General features: G+C 33.9%; 1 pseudogene; it reads left to right on the top strand.

Annotated features, from left to right (window-relative positions):
* The first annotated feature begins 17,332 nt into the window (after positions 1-17,332).
* Positions 17,333-17,438, top strand: LOC137833770 (small nucleolar RNA R71; annotated as a pseudogene).
* The last annotated feature ends 232 nt before the right edge of the window (positions 17,439-17,670 follow it).

Below are 17,670 nucleotides of genomic sequence, written 5' to 3'. Positions count from 1 at the left end.
GGGAGGTATGAGGCGACAAAGATGGTACAATTGCAATAGTAGAGACCTCCACATGATAACCATCAATTAGATTTTTAGTTGGTATGTTAGAACATGCAAGTGATTTAGCCCTCCGATGAGAGGTAGGACACAACAGTACAACCACAGGAGCAAAGACCTCCACATGATGATCATCAATAGGAATATAAGGATCACCTCCCACATCCGTAGATTCCAAACCCTCGAGAGAGGAAAAATGATTTTGCAGGACCAATGATGGGGATGGTACAATCACAATTGTAGAGATCTCCACGTGATGGCCATCAATTGGAGTATTGATTGGTGTGTAGAATCTGCAGGTGATTTAGCCCTCCGATGACAGGTGGGACGCAACAGAGATGGTATCGCCACAAGAGCCCATACCTCCATATGATGATCCTCAATAGGCGCATGAGACTCTGAGCCCTTCGCTTGCATAATGGCAGGTAGCATCCCCTGTTATGGGAAATTCGAAGTGTAAGGGGACAACCCATGCCTGGATTCATGATCTGAGGCATCCTCAAGAGGAGGCATATTAGCAAAATCATCCTGCCTTCCTCCTAGTTTATCAAAAGCAAGGTCGCCCAAGGGGGGCCTACATTAGCTCTGCCAGGAACTTCAATGTTTGTGGGGTCCACCACGAGCTTCGACTGCGGATCTTTCTTCTGATACTCTTTACGTTGTTTAGGAGCCGCGGTCCTCCCATGATTCCGTTCATCAGAAATTATATTCTGAGAAGGTTTATGTTGAGGCCCAGGAACACGATTCTGATCATGAATCACCCGACCTGAGCAAGCTCATGCTCTATCATCTTATAGTGAGAGCAAAAAGGAGGGAGCCATTCATATTCCACACCAACTACAAAAGTATAATCTGGACATTCAACCTAAATGTGATCGAGAAGAGGGGACATCATATCAATATCCATTAGGACTCTAGCAAACATACCCCTATTCTTTCTCATAGTACTCTCATCCAAAGACAAAAGAGTATTAAGACCTCTGATGATGGAAAAAATTGACCTTGATCTCCAATACTCCAAAGGAAATTTGTGGATTCGAATTCAGGTCTGAGCTTTGGTACTCTTCATAGTAGCTAGAACAAAGTCTTTTGTCCTGACAAACAATCTTAAGAAACCCGAAGATAACTTCAAGGAACCCATTTTGAGGGTCCATCGCATGTCTTCTAAAGAAGCGAATTCAAACTCATAAAAACCCTTTTCGAGAGGGATTGCTTTCCACGATTCAAGAACCTTCCACACCGACTGCAAATTTTTAGTTAAATCCTAGTGTGTGAGAGGTTTATCTGCCTTAGAAAGAATAACCCGACCATGTAGTGGGTCTTGCAATCCTCAAGGCCAACCAAGTAATTTGCCTCATCGATCCAGACCACAATCATGTCTCCTGTTCTTCCCGGTTGACTCTGATGACAAGCTCTAGCTCCGTTTGTTTCCTCACGAGTCCGTCCTATCTCTTGCTGCTCTGGAACGTAGCTCCGTTGAAACAGATAAGGCCTTACTTGTTGATTGCACTCCGATGATCAAGTTAGTACAGGGCTTATAAGAATTAACAAGTAATGAGTTTCAGTCTTAGAAACAACGTACCTTAACATGGGGTCTCAAGCCCCTATAGCTTACCTATTGTAACAACCTTCCATCACGAGAATCTAATCTCAACTGAAAGCATACTCAATAGAAAAATACTTTGTTCAAGGGCACACTCTTTCGATGCTGCAACAGAACGAAAATGTTCTCCCAGGAGTGCATAAAATAATAACAGAATAACCACTAGGGTACCTGTTGAACCAAGTGGTGTTCAAGCTTTGAAGAATCCAAACCCTTTGTTCAATACTACAAGAGCTGCTTGAAGAACCATGTTAAGGTTCTTCAACAAGGGGAACCTTGGAGTAGTGGAGGACTTCAACAAAGTTCAATACTACAAGAGCTGCTTGAAGAACCAAAATGCACAAGTTAGGACTTGTTCGGTTGGTGGCTTAAGGCTTGATGAAAGGTTGCTAGCCCTAATTGTGACTTGGATTCTAACTCCAAGGGGGAGAAATCATTCAATGCTTACTGAGGAGGATCTGGTGTACATCTTCTGCATTATGAAGAAGATCAGAATTAATTGGATACACATCATCAAAGAGCACATGCAAAAGGCAATAATTATCATTATCCATATGATGTTTTGATTTCTAAATTTCTGCTCTATTTTGAAGTGAACCTAGAGGATGAAACATCTTAGTTGGTCAAGTCAACTCAAGAGTTGAACAATGGATCTCTCAGTAAAATGGGATTCACCAAAGTAGGTGGCAAATGGATTAGCAAAGATGGTGACCTTAGAGCCTCATCTAGTGCTGCTGATCATGACCCTAGATGAACAGATTGAGACAGTACAGAACCAAATCTTTGATCTTCAATATGCTGATGATGATGAATGAAGAAAAACAACCGGTTGATGTGTCAAAACAACCGATTGTTTTTGGTGGTTGTATCAGTTTTCTATTTTTCTGCTTTTGCTGTTTTAAATCTGATGTATTGAGAACAATTATCTTGTTCATCTCTTCTTTTTGTCTATTTGTGAAGACAAATAGGGGGAGATATATGTTGTGTTTGATTTCAGTTTTTATATTCTGCAAAACAGTTTGGATGAGTGAAACCTTATAGGTTTTTGCTCCTATATTTGTTTGCTCTTTGCTCCTTGCTCTGATATTATGTTCTAAACCTCTATATTTGTTTCTGTGCTAACCAAATATCAGAAGTTCTGTGTTTTTCTTAAAACTGTGCTTTGCAGGAACTGCTTCAGATTCAATCAGGTACAACACAAGCATCAGGGATTTGTCTTCATCAAATAGGGGGAGATTTTTTAACCAAGTGGTGTTCAAGCTTTGAAGAATCCAAACCCTTTGAAGGATGTTGAAGGCTAGGCTGTGCTTGTTGTTGCTGAGCTGTCTTAGATAGGATCTTGGGTAGATTGAGTTTTGTAATCCACTCTTGATTGAATCCAAAGCATAGGTATTCTCAATCTTTTTAAAAGAAAAGTGTTTTTCAAACTAAGTGAAAAACAACCGATTGTTTTGTCGAAACAACCGATTGTTTTATACTTAGGTGTTTTTAGAAAAGATTGAAAACTGTTTTTATGGTTGACTTGCTGTCAAAACTAAAACAACCGATTGATTCGTGGAAACAACTGATTGTTTGTTTTGGTACCATAACAAAAAACTGTTTTGTGCTTTGGCTGAGCATTAAATGATTTTCTAACTGTTTACGCTCCAGTTTTTAATGCTTTAACCAATCCTTAAATGCAATGAATAGTTTGTTAAGATTTGATAACAAACAACATCTTTGAATATATTCAGAAAAATGGTTTTGAGTTTTATGAACTTACACAAGATTTTGAGATTTTCAAAGAGTTGAGATTGCTTAGAGATTGAGATTGATCAAAGAGTGTGAGATAGGATTTCTGCTTGTATTGATTTCAAAATTGCTTCTGTAACAAGTGTAATCCTTGTATCTGTTGAAACAAGAATCTTTGTGTGTTTGCTGAGAAGTGTTGTGTGTTCTTGAGGGGATCAAGATCAGCAATCTTAGTGTTGGTGTGTTGGCCAAGAGAAGTGTGTTTCTTGAGGGGATCAAGGTCACTTTCTTGGTTGTGTTGTAAGTGATCTAGGTTTGATTGCTTAGTGGAATTCCTCAGTGGTTTCTGAGAAGACTGGATGTAGCTCTGGGTTTAGAGTGAACCAGTATAAACATCTGTGTCCATTCTCTCTATCCTTAATCTCTTTAAATTCAGTTTTGATATTTGCAAACTGGTATAAACAACCGATTGTTTCTGCGAAACAACCGATTGTTTTTCTGGTGTTGTTGTTTTTGCTTTGAGTTTTTGGCAAACTGAATTCTTTATCATTTGTTTCTCGAGATAATTTCATTCTTGACTTAAAAGTTTGCGAAAACCATCTTTAAACAATTCACCCCCTCTAGTTTAAAGCCATCCTTTCTAACAGTACCAACTCATGTACCAACATCAGGGGTCCAGTCTGTTTACGTAGGCACGGTCTCAGTGGTGTTACACTACTTTTCATTATACATGCAACATAACATCTACGTGCCCTAAAACGCATGGGCTTAGGTTTAAAAGAAGATACTTACTTGACCTGGACTCCATACGCACTAAGCGCACTCCTAGGCCCATCATACCCTTCATTAGCCGTCAGGGCTTCATGTACAAATGATTACCTTAATTATACAAAAATGGACTTACTCATACCACTGTGACCCAATTACATGGCCCATTATTCTGGCCCAAGAGCCGAGCTGACCTGTTTGTGTCATGTACCGAGGTCCGACCACCGAGTGCTAAGTTCTAAGCGTTTCGGTCCAGTACATCTCCCTTAATAGAAGGAGTAGGTAATTCGAACAAAGGAATGTCACATGTAGTTCCCAATGCCCGAACAAAAGTTTTGCTTTGGCCGGGCATAACATATACGTTCTCATTTGGAGATACTTCGTGATCCTTCAAACAATTCCATGGGATAAGGAAACCCTTAGAACCCTCCGCATTCCCAACGGCTAACAAGTAGCCGCTAAGAACCGCACTGAGCACACACCACACCACCGTCGCACATCAGCCGCACTAGAACGCCACATACTCCAGACCATCGTCGCTCTACCGCCTCCACCCAAGCTGTCGTGCGTCCATCGCGCAATGCACGCAGCCGCACTCATGCACACTGAAAGTCGTCGTGCGTCCAGCAACAGCCAGAGGACGCGTGCTCCGTACAGCCAAAACTTTGTGCCACACGACTTCGTGCAGAGTTGCTGCCCCAGTACTTGTGCGTCACCACGAGCCTGCAACGACACCGAACGAGCATTGCCGCACAACCGTTGTCCACCGCCGCACTAGGGTTCCTATTTTCGCACACTAGGGTTCCTGTTTTCGCGCACTCCTTCGAAGTCATTGCATTATTATAACTCTTGAAATTACTCAATTATCATACAAAACATATCAATTTATTACACTCGGTGTATTCAAATAAAACATCAAATATGTCTCACTCAAGCAACACATTTTTAATTGAACAAAACAGAGTAATTGTCTCGACACAATTTGTGCTTAAACGACATGGTTGCCATTTAAACGAAAACATTTAAAGTAAAAAAAAAATAATCTTTTTTTTTTTCATTTGAGCACAAATTACATAAAATAGAACTTTTGCATAATTAAAAAAGCAATCCACCAATCAAAATTCTTCAATTTTATCTATTCTAACATGTTTCATAATCTTACTACAAAAATCAAAACCACATCATGTAATCAAAATACAACATACATATCAATTCAACCATTCACAAAAACACTAGAGTAAACTATCACTTTATTCAACTTTCACATATTCTAACAACCTATAAAATCTATAAAAATACTAATGATCCAATTTATAGAATCTAGCTTAATTTTTCAAGTGTTGAACATATTTTTTTTAGTTATACTTTTACGTAAAATTGATTTTAGTTCTTATTCAAAACTTTTGATTATTTGTCTTTTTGTATTTTGAAAACTACTGAAATAAAATACATGATGTTAACAAACTTTTACAACGTTACAAATAAACTTTTAATATAAAATTTATTAAATCTTTCACGTCAACGAGAAGTTATTGTCGACTTGAGTATGAAACTTCAAGAACTAAAAGTAATTTTTATCTTTTATATAAAATAATTTTTTTATTAAAAAAAGCTTAAAATGTTTAAAAAATATATTATAATTAATAAGTTTTTAAAAATCTAAGATGAGAAATGAACACCCAATGATTTTTTTGTTCATGTTGCGTCACCATTAATCAATCTTTATACGATAAATGTTGTGCATAATTTATTGTTAAATTTTGATTAAATTAAATTAATTAATAATAATTAAAAGTGACTATTTTTTTTTTTATTATTATTAGCAGGAACAAAGACTCTCGTGTGCTGGTGTATCACATTTTTAATATGTATTCATATTTCTTTTATTGTATCCAATTTTTTACTTTTATCATTATTGTGTATCTTCATTTTTATTTTTGTTATTAATGAGTATTTAATTTTTTTAATTATTATTATGTATCCACATTTTTTATTTCTATCATTATTATTTATCCGTATTTTTTATTTTTATCATTATTATATACGTATTTGTATTTATTAAAACGAACTATAAAAATTTATACTCAAACATTTTAATTCATCATAAATTTATGTGTTTATATATTTTTTAAATATCAAAGTGTATATCTGATTTTTTTAGTTTTATCATTATCATAGGTGTATTTGTATTTATTAAAATGAACTATAAATTCATATTGTAATAGTTTAATTCATGTAAACTATTTGTATTGTGTAAATATTAACATGTGTATTTGCATTTTTTTTATTTGTATATCCGCATTTTTTACTTTTATCACTATCATATGTGTATTTATGTTTATTAAAAAGAACTATAATACATCATATACAATTTATTCTTATCATTTTTTAATGTATTTTTTTAATGAAATGAATGGTAATTTAAAAAAAAAATTGGATGCATATCATAGGTTTTGTAGGAATTTACCTAATAATATAAGAAAAATGTAAGCAACATGTGAGTGATTTATTTTGGTTAATTAATAGTATAATTTATTAATAGATGATTGGAGAAAGATAAAGAAGATTAAGTAGGGGAATGATAAGTTTTGAAGGAAGTTACATTTGGTTTTTAGATAATAGAATTAAAAAAATAAAAGTGAATATCAAAAAAAGGAAAAGAGAAGAGTGTCCAAGATAACAATAAAATGACAAAATAACCAAAATAAATTAATAAAATGAAATATTGATAAGGATAAAATAGAAATAAATTTGTATACACTAAAAACAGTTATGATGGGGAATCTCCTTTACATATAACCTTTTATATATAGATATTTATATATAGATATAGATGAATGAATATATATTTTTATTATATAAAGATTAATGAAATAATAGCGTATGACTCGCCACTTAAGTTGGCGAGTCATGCACAAAAATATTGTATGTGTAACAATATATCACAAGAGCAAAAGAAAAGGAAAAGCATTCGTGATGTGGTGTTAAGTCAATCAATACAAGTACACTTCAATCCTCCTATCAACATGTCCCATCCAGGACATCTAAATCCTGTTAATATGTCTCATCAAATATCACCAATAACAGTTATGATGGAGTCAAAACATATCAATCATATAAATCATCATTCACAATATAATGAAATACGTCAAATGATGGAGGGCAATTCTATCAACAACGTAGTATATCCTACACAGTTTTATCAGATGCAATTAAGATGGATATGAACTCTATTAACAATATAGTACATCCTACATAGTTTAATCATATGCAACTATATATAATGTATGCGTTGGTGATGAGGATAATATCTTGAATGTAATTTGTTTTAATAATAATAATATATAGACAACAATATTATTTTATGTAGCTACTACAACTCTTTTTATTAATTTAAATTTTATTGAATGATTTATTTTTTATTTTAATTATATATGTTAATTTAACATTTTATTATTAAAAATTATTCTCAAATAGTTGTTTATAAAAGAAAAATTATTGTCAATTTTATTTTTTTCTTTAGTGAAAACTTGTCATAATATTATATAGACTATCTCGATCAAATGGGTGGAACGAACAAGATTTTCATTACTTGTTGGTGATTTCTTTTCTTTTGGATTATTAGGCATGAACAATTTAATATAGACTATAAATTTATTAAGAATAATTATTAATAAAAAAATTGAGAATGATTATAAACATAACTCACATAAAATTAAATGTTTTAGTAAATGTATTAATGTAGAACATGGAGCAATTGGACAATGATCAATATAAATGCTTTTTTAAGTTATATATAAGTTTCATGTAAAAGGCTATTATCTTTTATATTTTTTTATCAAATAAATAAATAAATATGAACCACTTAAGGGGTGATTCAACTCATATACATATCAATTGCACTACTCAAAAGAAAGATCCAATAACCTTGTCAGAACTTGTCAACACAAAATCAATGAAAGCACCTAAACATAACACTACCACCAAACCTTCAAACACAACCAAAAGTAACAGAGACTTTAAATCGAAATCAAACAAGTCAACGAATCAAGACACCAAATCAGAAAATGTTTCCCCAAGTGGCGTTTACATAGCCTGGAACATTGTACAAGATAAAGTGTAAGAAATGTGAACCAAAATCAGAATGATCTACCGACGCCATCCCAAGACAAGCATAAGATTGACTCGAAACTAACCAAGTTATTTTGCATTCAAAAAACAAGTGCCTTGTAGTCTCAACTTCATCCCGACACAAACATTAGGAGGAGCGATCAACTATAACCCCACGTCTAAATTATCTTTTACATTTCATTTCATGTATTGAGTTTTGTTACATATAAGTTAAACCTAAAAAGGCTATTATAATTGTTTCTAATTACTTTGGCTACTTATGTGATCACAGGTGCTAAAATAAGAATCAATGACATCTTACAATGACGGGTGTAGTTTACCAATCATAAAAAGTAGTGCGGTGACATTTTTGTAATTATCACGAAGTTTATTATGACGGTTAAAATTAAAACTAGCATAGATCCGTCATAATAAATTTTTACTATGTCATATTTTATTACAACTAACATAATAAGTATTTAACCTAAAAAAAATTAACCTAATTTTTTTTTAACCCTACTGTAACCCACTCTACACGCTAGCTTCTCCTTCCTCAACATTTTTTTGAATCCTACAGTAACCCTTCTCCACACACACTGAAGTTTCTCCTTCCTCAACAATTTTTTGAAACCCTACGGTGGTACTTCTTCCATAGCTTAAGCTTCTCCTTCCACCATCTTCACTTTCTGCTGTCAAACAAAACCCTTCCGCACCAAAGCTTCTTCTTTCACCATTGAGGTAGGTCAATCGAAACTTATAAAATCAAATCTGATGTGTTTTCCATTTTTCCGAAACTTGTTTGGTTTCGAAACTTGATTTTCCCTTTTTTTTTTAATCCATAAATACTTTTTCTCCTTCGTGCAGTGTTCATGGTGCGTTTACATTAGCTCCTTCTCCTTCTCCTTGCAGTTTCATGCAGTGGTTTGAGGTTTAACGCGTTTTGCTTATATTACGAATGTGTTTGCAATTTTTTGAAACTGAGAATGTGCTTTTTTATTTGCTTATGAAATTTACGAATTGATACTTCAATTGATATGTATTTACGAATGCGTATGAAATTTTGGAATTCTTCTCTATTCTTACTCACTATTTGGGTTTTGGAACCCGAGTCAGCATTTCAACATAATGTGTATCATTCATTGATGACTTGTGTAGCATTAATTAATGAAGTTAGAGAAACCAACATTCCTCAATGTCAAGCTGAATGAAACACATTCAATAATAGTAACAACTACTTTTACTTTTACTTGTTGTTTCTTAGCTCTGCTTATTTATGGCTGAGAGGAATATATAGTACACACAACACAACCTTTAAGTAAGAAAGCCAAAATTAAGTAGCAACAAATTGAAGATTTTTTAGTTAAAGGATATGGTTGCAAAGCTTAGCGTAAAGTTGAATCAAATTAGTACTCCCTAACATTTGGTGACCTTAGGAATTTTTTATTCCAATTATACTTTTTGGTTTATATTTTGTTTATTCTCATATAATATATTTATGTGGTTTTAGGTCAAATCTATAAGTTAGGATCGACCATCCACCATCGGACAATTAAGGATGATATGATGCGAGTGGTGGTTATAGATGTTCGAGATTCTTCTGCTCGAGTTCTTGTGCCCACTGAGGAGGTTCAAGTAGTAGGACAGGCCCCAAGGAATTTTATCATTTGGCCAACTAGATTAAAAATTGTCAGAAGTAATAATTGTCCCTAAGGACGGATGTCGACCCCACAAGGAACAGTGAATTATCAAGTACAATAATCGCTAAATATAGAACAAAAACAATTAAAAGTGTATTGAAAGTGGTTGTGTTGGCAATGATCAATAAGAAAACAGACAAAGAATTAGTTGTTTCAATTGGAAAAATAAGGATTAGGTTTCATCTCTCTCACTCTCATGTATTTTGATTAGCATGTCAATATTAAGTTATTTGATTGAAATTGATGCCCGTATAAAAATCATTTATATCGATTCCTCGCATATAAAATCCTTAAGAATGTCCCCTAACTATCGATCCCTCGCATAATTATAAGAACAACTTAGAACGAAGCTCAGACGTTTAATAGCAATTAACATTTCAAGTCTATTCCTAGCACTCAAATATGTTAAGTATTGTTGTTTAGGTCCGAACCCTAAAAATACCTTCCGGTCAGATTTAAGATTCTCAATTTGTCACGGAAAATTAAAAGTAAAACAACAATACCAATAATCAATCAAGAACTGAATATTAATATATAAAATATCACCTCAATACATAAGAGTTTGAGCAGATTACTCCCAATCCCAAAGGGTAGAATTAGCCACGCATACTTCTATCACCTTCCATTCTCCCAATTGGGTTACAATTCACTCTATGGTGTTTTCCTCTCAATCTGGCACACTAAGGTTGAGCCTCTAGCCCTCTATTTATCCCAGTTTTCTAGGGTTAGGTTGTTTCCTATGTCGCGCTAATGGGCTAAATGATAAAACATAAAAAAGGCCCAATCTTTCTTTACATCTTTTTCCATTCTGGGACCTTCTATCTTTATCTTTTTAGCTCAAATCATTCATCTTTAATCCAAATCTCCAATCTTCCTTAGAAATCTGCAATTAACACCAAATTTGGGAATAAAATACTCTTATTCAAATAAAGATCATAAAAAATGTAAAAAGGTATAAATTCATAAATTAGGGATTATTTTATATGTAAATTAGCAATAAATCCTCATAAGTGCCTATATTTTAATATGAAATATTACTGAAATTAGACACTTATCACTCTCCCCAACTTAAAATCTTGCTTGTCCTCAAGCAAAGTAAATGAATATATTTGAATTTAAATATCAAACAGCTTAATTCACTAAACAACAAATCAAATTAGAAACTTATGATGCTTCCAATTTCAAATATAGAAAATTATAGACACAATCAATTTCCAGGATAAAATCAAAACAAATAAATGAAAATTCATCAAGGAATATCTTCTCATATGCTCACGGGTAAGTGTTTCTCTCTATTTTCACTGAATCATAACAAATCACAGTTGCTTTTCATGTCATCTTCAAATCACAAACATATTAGAAACATGAATCTTAAGGTCTTTTACAGGGTTGTAATGAGGCTGGGCTTCCAAAAAATATTGGTTTTTCTTAGATAACAAAATGCACATCTTAAAGAAGAAGAACGTACCTACAATTCAATTATAGAGAACATATATGTTATCTAATTACCACTTTCTTTCGATGTCACCTTTTTCCTCATTTTCTTTCTTTTCATGATTTTCATGAAATTTTTTTCTATCTTTTTTTTTTTTTTATTTCTTTTTCTTCTTCTGTTTCTGTTTTTTTTCAATAATAGGAAAAAATTCTTCCTATTTTCAACTTTTTGAACTTTCAAAATCAGAACCAACCATTCCCTTTTCTATATGTATTGCATCTATGTTCTCCTTCCTTAGACATGCTAAAGGGTAGAAAATTATATCAATAAAGGTTAAGGTGCAATATTAACAAAAAATTTCTTAGCCCAAAGGGGATATAAAAAAATTGGAATTCTAATATAAAGGTTGGCTTTTTGGCCCTGGCTCCTAATTAACACAAACAAATGCCTCAATCATCTTCATGATCTTTTATGATGCAACAAAAATAAAAATTAAGCAACCACAACTGTCAAGTCAATTCATCAGTAAAACTCTCAAAACTGTTTAAGGTTCACACACTCACTTGGTTTAAATAGTCTCATTCCTTTTTGTCTTGTCATTATTTGTCCTAATCAATCATCCTGTTAAATTTTCATGTATCATAATTTTAACTACATTTGAATAGGGATTCAATCATATTTTCTTTTCTAACCTGTGTCTAATTCATCTCACTGTTTAATATCTAAACACAAATTCTTTTTCCACAATTCGAAATTAATATTCTAGTTCTTTTTTATTTGAGAAAAATAAACTAGAAAGCAAACAAATTAAAACTGAAAATTTATTCAAGAAAGATAATTCAAAACCTAAAACTAACAAACTAACAAAAACAGCAAATTTATTCAAAACACAAAATAAGCAATTAAAACAAACTAAAAAAATAAACAAATAAAAAAAACAAAATAACCGAAAAATAAAATAAAATAAATAAAACTAAACAGAAAATAAAAGTTAAATAATTGAAAAGAAAAGAGAATTAGAGAGATAGAACCATATTTCTTCTCAATCCTCTCTTCTTAAGAAGTCATCCAGCTTTTTGTTAAAAATTTTATCTATAGTCTTGCCTCATTTGCTGGATCTGCCCCCTTGACTAATAGAACCTGTCCTCAGGTCAAAATACATAACCTGCAAAATGATTAGGAGGCATACAGGATTTTTTTTTTATTATTATTTACTTTATATATATATATATATATATATATATATAAATCAGCAAAGGTAATAAAACAACATAAAACTAAAATGTGGACTGGGTTGCCTCCCAGTAAGCGCTCTTTTAACGTCATATAGCTTGACGCCTATGTCTTTATGGGTCATCTAAAAGGATTACCATAGTGAGTGTTTCCTGTTCATTACCCAAGTAAGGCTTTACCCTCTGACCATTTACAACCCAACTTCTGTGTGATTTTGGTTCTTCTAACTCTATTGCTCCATACGGCTTTACCTCTTTCACAACATAAGGACCTGACCATTTAGATTTTAACTTTCCAGGAAAATTTTTTAATCTAGAGTTGAATAAAAGCACAGATTGCCCAGGGTAAAAATTTCTTTCCACAATCTTCTTGTCATGATATTTCTTTGTGCGTTCCTTATAAAGCTTTGAGGAACTATATGCGTTTAACCTCATCTCTTCAAGTTCATGGATTTGCAGTTTTCTCTTTTCCCCAGCCGCTTTAGCATCTAAATTTAGTGTTTTTAATGCCCAATATGCTTTATGCTCTAATTCCACCGGAAGATGACAGGCTTTCCCATAAATCAGCTGAAATGGGGAAAGGCCAGTAGGAGTTTTAAATGCCGTTCTATACGCCCACAGAGCTTCATCAAGTTTGATTGACCAATCTTTCCTTGATGCAACCACTGTTTTCTCTAATATTTTCTTGATTTCTCTGTTAGAAACTTCTGCTTGCCCATTTGTCTGTGGGTGGTAGGCTGATGCTACTTTATGACTAACCCCATAATGCTCTAACACTTTCTTCAATTGGATATTACAAAAATGAGACCCACCGTCACTTATCAATACTCTTGGAGTGCCAAATCTGCAAAAAATATTCCTTTTAAGAAATTTGATGACTGTCTTGGAATCTGCATGTTGTGCTGGAATTGCTTCCACCCATCTAGAAACATACTCAACTGCCACTAGTATATATTCATTTGAAAAAGAAGATGGCAAAGGCCCTATAAAATCAATGCCCCAACAATCAAAGACTTCAATTTCTTGAATATTTTGTAATGGCATCTCATGTCTTCTAGAAATGCTTCCTGTCCTTTGACACCTATCACATCTTTGTACTAATGCATGTGTATCTTTAAACAACGAAGGGCAGAAAAAACCTGATTGAAGAATTTTTGCAGCTGTCTTTTCCCCATTAAAATGTCCTCCATATGCTGAATTATGGCATTGCCATATAATTTTATTGGCTTCATCTGAAGAAACACATCTTCTCAGCAAATTATCTGCACCCATTTTAAACAAATGAGGATCATCCCACACATAATGATTGGCATCCTTAAAAAAATTTAATTTTTGATGCCAGTCCAAATTCTCCGGGATTGTTCCAGTAGCTTTAAAATTGGCCATGTCTGCAAACCATGGCCTCTTTTTGATTATCAGTAGCTTTTCATCTGGAAATTCAGCAAGAACCTCCGGCTCTAATGTGGTTACCTCATCATTTGCTAGTCTTGATAAATGATCTGCTACATTGTTCTCACATCCTTTCTTATCTTTGATCTCCAAATCAAATTCCTGCAACAAAAGTATCCATCGTATAAGTCTTGGCTTAGAATCTGCTTTATTCAATAAATATTTTATTGCAGCATGATCAGTGAAAACAATGACTTTAGAACCTATCAAATAAGATCGAAATTTCTCAAGTGCATACACTATAACTAGTAGTTCTTTTTCTGTTGTGGTGTAATTACTTTGAGTTTCATTCAAAAATTTACTTGCATAGTGTATTACTTGAAAAATTCTTTCTTTCCTTTGTCCTAAAACTGCTCCTATTGCATAATCACTAGCATCACACATTATCTCAAAATTAAGTTTCCAATCAGGAACAGTTATGATAGGTGCAGAAATGAGTTTTTCTTTCAAGATATTAAAAGCAGTTAAACAATTATCATCAAATTTAAAAGGAGTATCCTTATTGAGAAGGTTGCATAGGGGCTTTGAAATCTTGGAGAAATCTTTAATAAATCTTCTGTAAAATCCAGCATGCCCTAGAAAACTTCTGATTCCTTTGATGTTGACTGGTGGAGGTAACTTCTCAATGACTTCAACTTTTGCTTTATCTACCTCCAGCCCTTTATGAGAAATTTTATGGCCTAAGACAATTCCTTCAGTGACCATGAAATGACATTTCTCCCAATTTAGCACAAGATTTGTCTCCACACATCGCTTCAGTACGAGATCAAGATTAGCTAAACAATCATCAAAAGAAGATCCAAACACAGAAAAGTCATCCATAAAAACTTCAATGCATTTCTCAATCATATCTGCGAAAATAGCAAACATACACCTTTGGAAAGTTGTTGGCGCATTACATAAACCAAATGGCATTTTTCGATAAGCAAAAACGCCAAATGGGCAAGTAAATGCTGTCTTCTCTTGATCTTCTGGATTAACCACAATTTGATTATATCCTGAATAACCATCCAAAAAACAATAATATTCTTTACCTGCCAATCTTTCTAACATTTGATCCATAAAAGGTAATGGATAATGATCTTTCCGCGTAGCTTGATTCAGTTTCCTATAATCAATGCACATCCTCCATCCTGTAACAGTTCTTGTAGGAATTAATTCATTTTTTTCGTTATAAATAACTGTCATACCTCCTTTCTTAGGTACCACCTGTACCGGACTAACCCACGCACTGTCTGAAATGGGATAAATCATTCCTGCTTCTAAAAGCTTTTGTACCTCCTTTCTAACAACCTCCTTCATGGAAGGATTTAAGCGCCTTGGTGGTTGAGCCACAGGTTTGAAATCTTGCTCCATGTGAATTTTATGCATGCAATATGCTGGGCTTATACCTTTCAAGTCAGCAAATGTCCATCCTATAGCTTCTTTATTTGCCATCAACACTTTTATCAACTTTTGTTGTTCCTCTTTGGATAAATGGTTGCTTATGATAACTGGCTTCTCCCCATTTTCTTCAAGAAAAACATATTTCAAATGAGTTGGCAACTGTTTCAACTCTATTTTCTGAGGGGTGTTGGCTTTGTTCAGTTCTAATTCATCAAAAATCCTTTGTTGAACTTCTTTTGTCTTTCCCAGCTCTAACAAACATTCCTTGACTTCCTTCTCCCCACAGTCCTCACAATTTTCATTATCATTTAAGACTGCTTTCATCAATGAATCATCTATAAATATTTCTCTGTGATTTTCCAAATACAGTTCATCCAATGCATCCATCCTAAAACAATCATTCTGATCAATCGGATGTTTCATTGCTTCAAATACATCAAAGCTAACTTCTTCATCCTGCACTCGAACCTTCAACTTTCCTTCATCCACATCAATCATAATTTTTGCAGTCTTCATAAATGGGCGTCCAAGAATAAGAGGTACTTCAACATCTTCCTCTATGTCCATGATCACAAAATCAACTGGGAAGTAAAATTTGTCTACCTTCACCAAAAGATCCTCTACTATCCCATGTGGATATTTTATTGATCTGTCAGCTAATTGCAGTGTCATCCTTGTAGGCAGAATTTCAACATCCCCGATTTTCTTCAACATAGATAATGGCATCAGATTTATGCTTGCCCCAAGATCTAGTAATGCTTTGGCCACTGTAAAATTTCCTATTGTGACTGGCAAAGTAAAACTCCCAGGATCTTTAGATTTTTGTGGCAATGATTTTTGAATAATGGCACTACATCCTGCTTCTAGCTCCACAATTCCTTGTTCTTTTAATCTTCTCTTCTTGGTCAACAAATCCTTCATAAATCTGGCATAAGTAGGCATTTGTTCCAAAGCTTCAGTGAACGGAATACTTATCTCTAGTTGTTTTAGAATTTCACAGAATCTGATAAACTGTCCTTCTATATTCTTTCTGGAGGGGGCATGTGGATAAGGTAAATCTACAATTGGAACACTTTTTTTTTCATTCTCTTTTTCCTTTTTTTTCTTTTCTTCCTGTACCCTCTCATTTTTTTCTTTCACTTCTCCCTCTTCACTCTTGTTTTCTTCTTCCTCTTCTTTTTTTTCTTCCCTATCAATTTTTCTTTCTTCACTCTCTATGTCTCTTTCCTTACTTTGTAGATTATCACCAATCCCCTTTCCTACAACTACTCCACTTCTTGTAGTGATTGACTTACATTTCTCCCTGAGTTCCCTCAACTCTTGTGTAAGTTGCTTAATTTGTGTCTCAAAATTCTCAACGTTCTTCTGCACAACCAACATGGTGTGTGTAAATTTTTTTGTAGAATCTTCCATTTTGCTCATTCTCTCTTGGGACACATGATCTAATAGTTGGAGTTGTTGAAAAGTCCCTTGCTTTCCTTGATCTTCCATGTAAAACGCTTTTTCTTCAAAAGAAATATTATGGTAAGCACATTGCTCACTGGAATGCTCACCTCCACACAGTTCGCACCTTAATTCTTGATTCTGCCTTTGAATAACATGTAATTGTTGAGGCAATTTCGCCATTTGTGTGGTTAACTGCTCAACCTGTTGTGTCAAAATTTGATTTCAAGCCAATAATGTATTTTCAATCCATCCTTTCTTCCGAGTACTTCGTCCATCATACTGGTCTTGAGAATCTGTTGATGCCAATCCATTAATAATCCTCGTTGCTTGTTCGGCATCAAGAGTCATCATTGTGCCACCAGCTGCGGCATCTAAGAGCATCTTCATATCAAATTTGAGACCATTAATGAATATGCTCAGTTGAGCAATGTCTTCAAACCCATGATTTGGGCATTTTCTCAATATCATCTTAAATCTTTCCCATGTCTCACAAAAAGACTCCTCTGCTCCTTGTCTGAACATAGAGATTTCAGACTTAGCTTTAATGTAGCGAGAGATTGGAAAAAATCTTTGCAGAAATTTTTCTTCTACATCCTTCCAGCTCGTCAGGCTCTGATTTGGAAGTGAACTAAGCCAATCCTTAGCTTTTCCTGCCAATGAAAAAGGAAACAAGCGCATACAAACATTATCAACATCATCTGATTCAAAGCCCATTACTCCCACCAATTCATAAAATGTATTCAAATGTGAATATGGATCTTCATGCTCCATTGC

The sequence above is a fragment of the Phaseolus vulgaris genome, chromosome 6 (assembly GCF_000499845.2).
Source record: "Phaseolus vulgaris cultivar G19833 chromosome 6, P. vulgaris v2.0, whole genome shotgun sequence".
Classification (NCBI taxonomy): Eukaryota; Viridiplantae; Streptophyta; class Magnoliopsida; order Fabales; family Fabaceae; genus Phaseolus; species Phaseolus vulgaris.
Note: the sequence above shows the minus strand (reverse complement) of the source record. Positions and strands in the feature narration are given on the sequence as shown.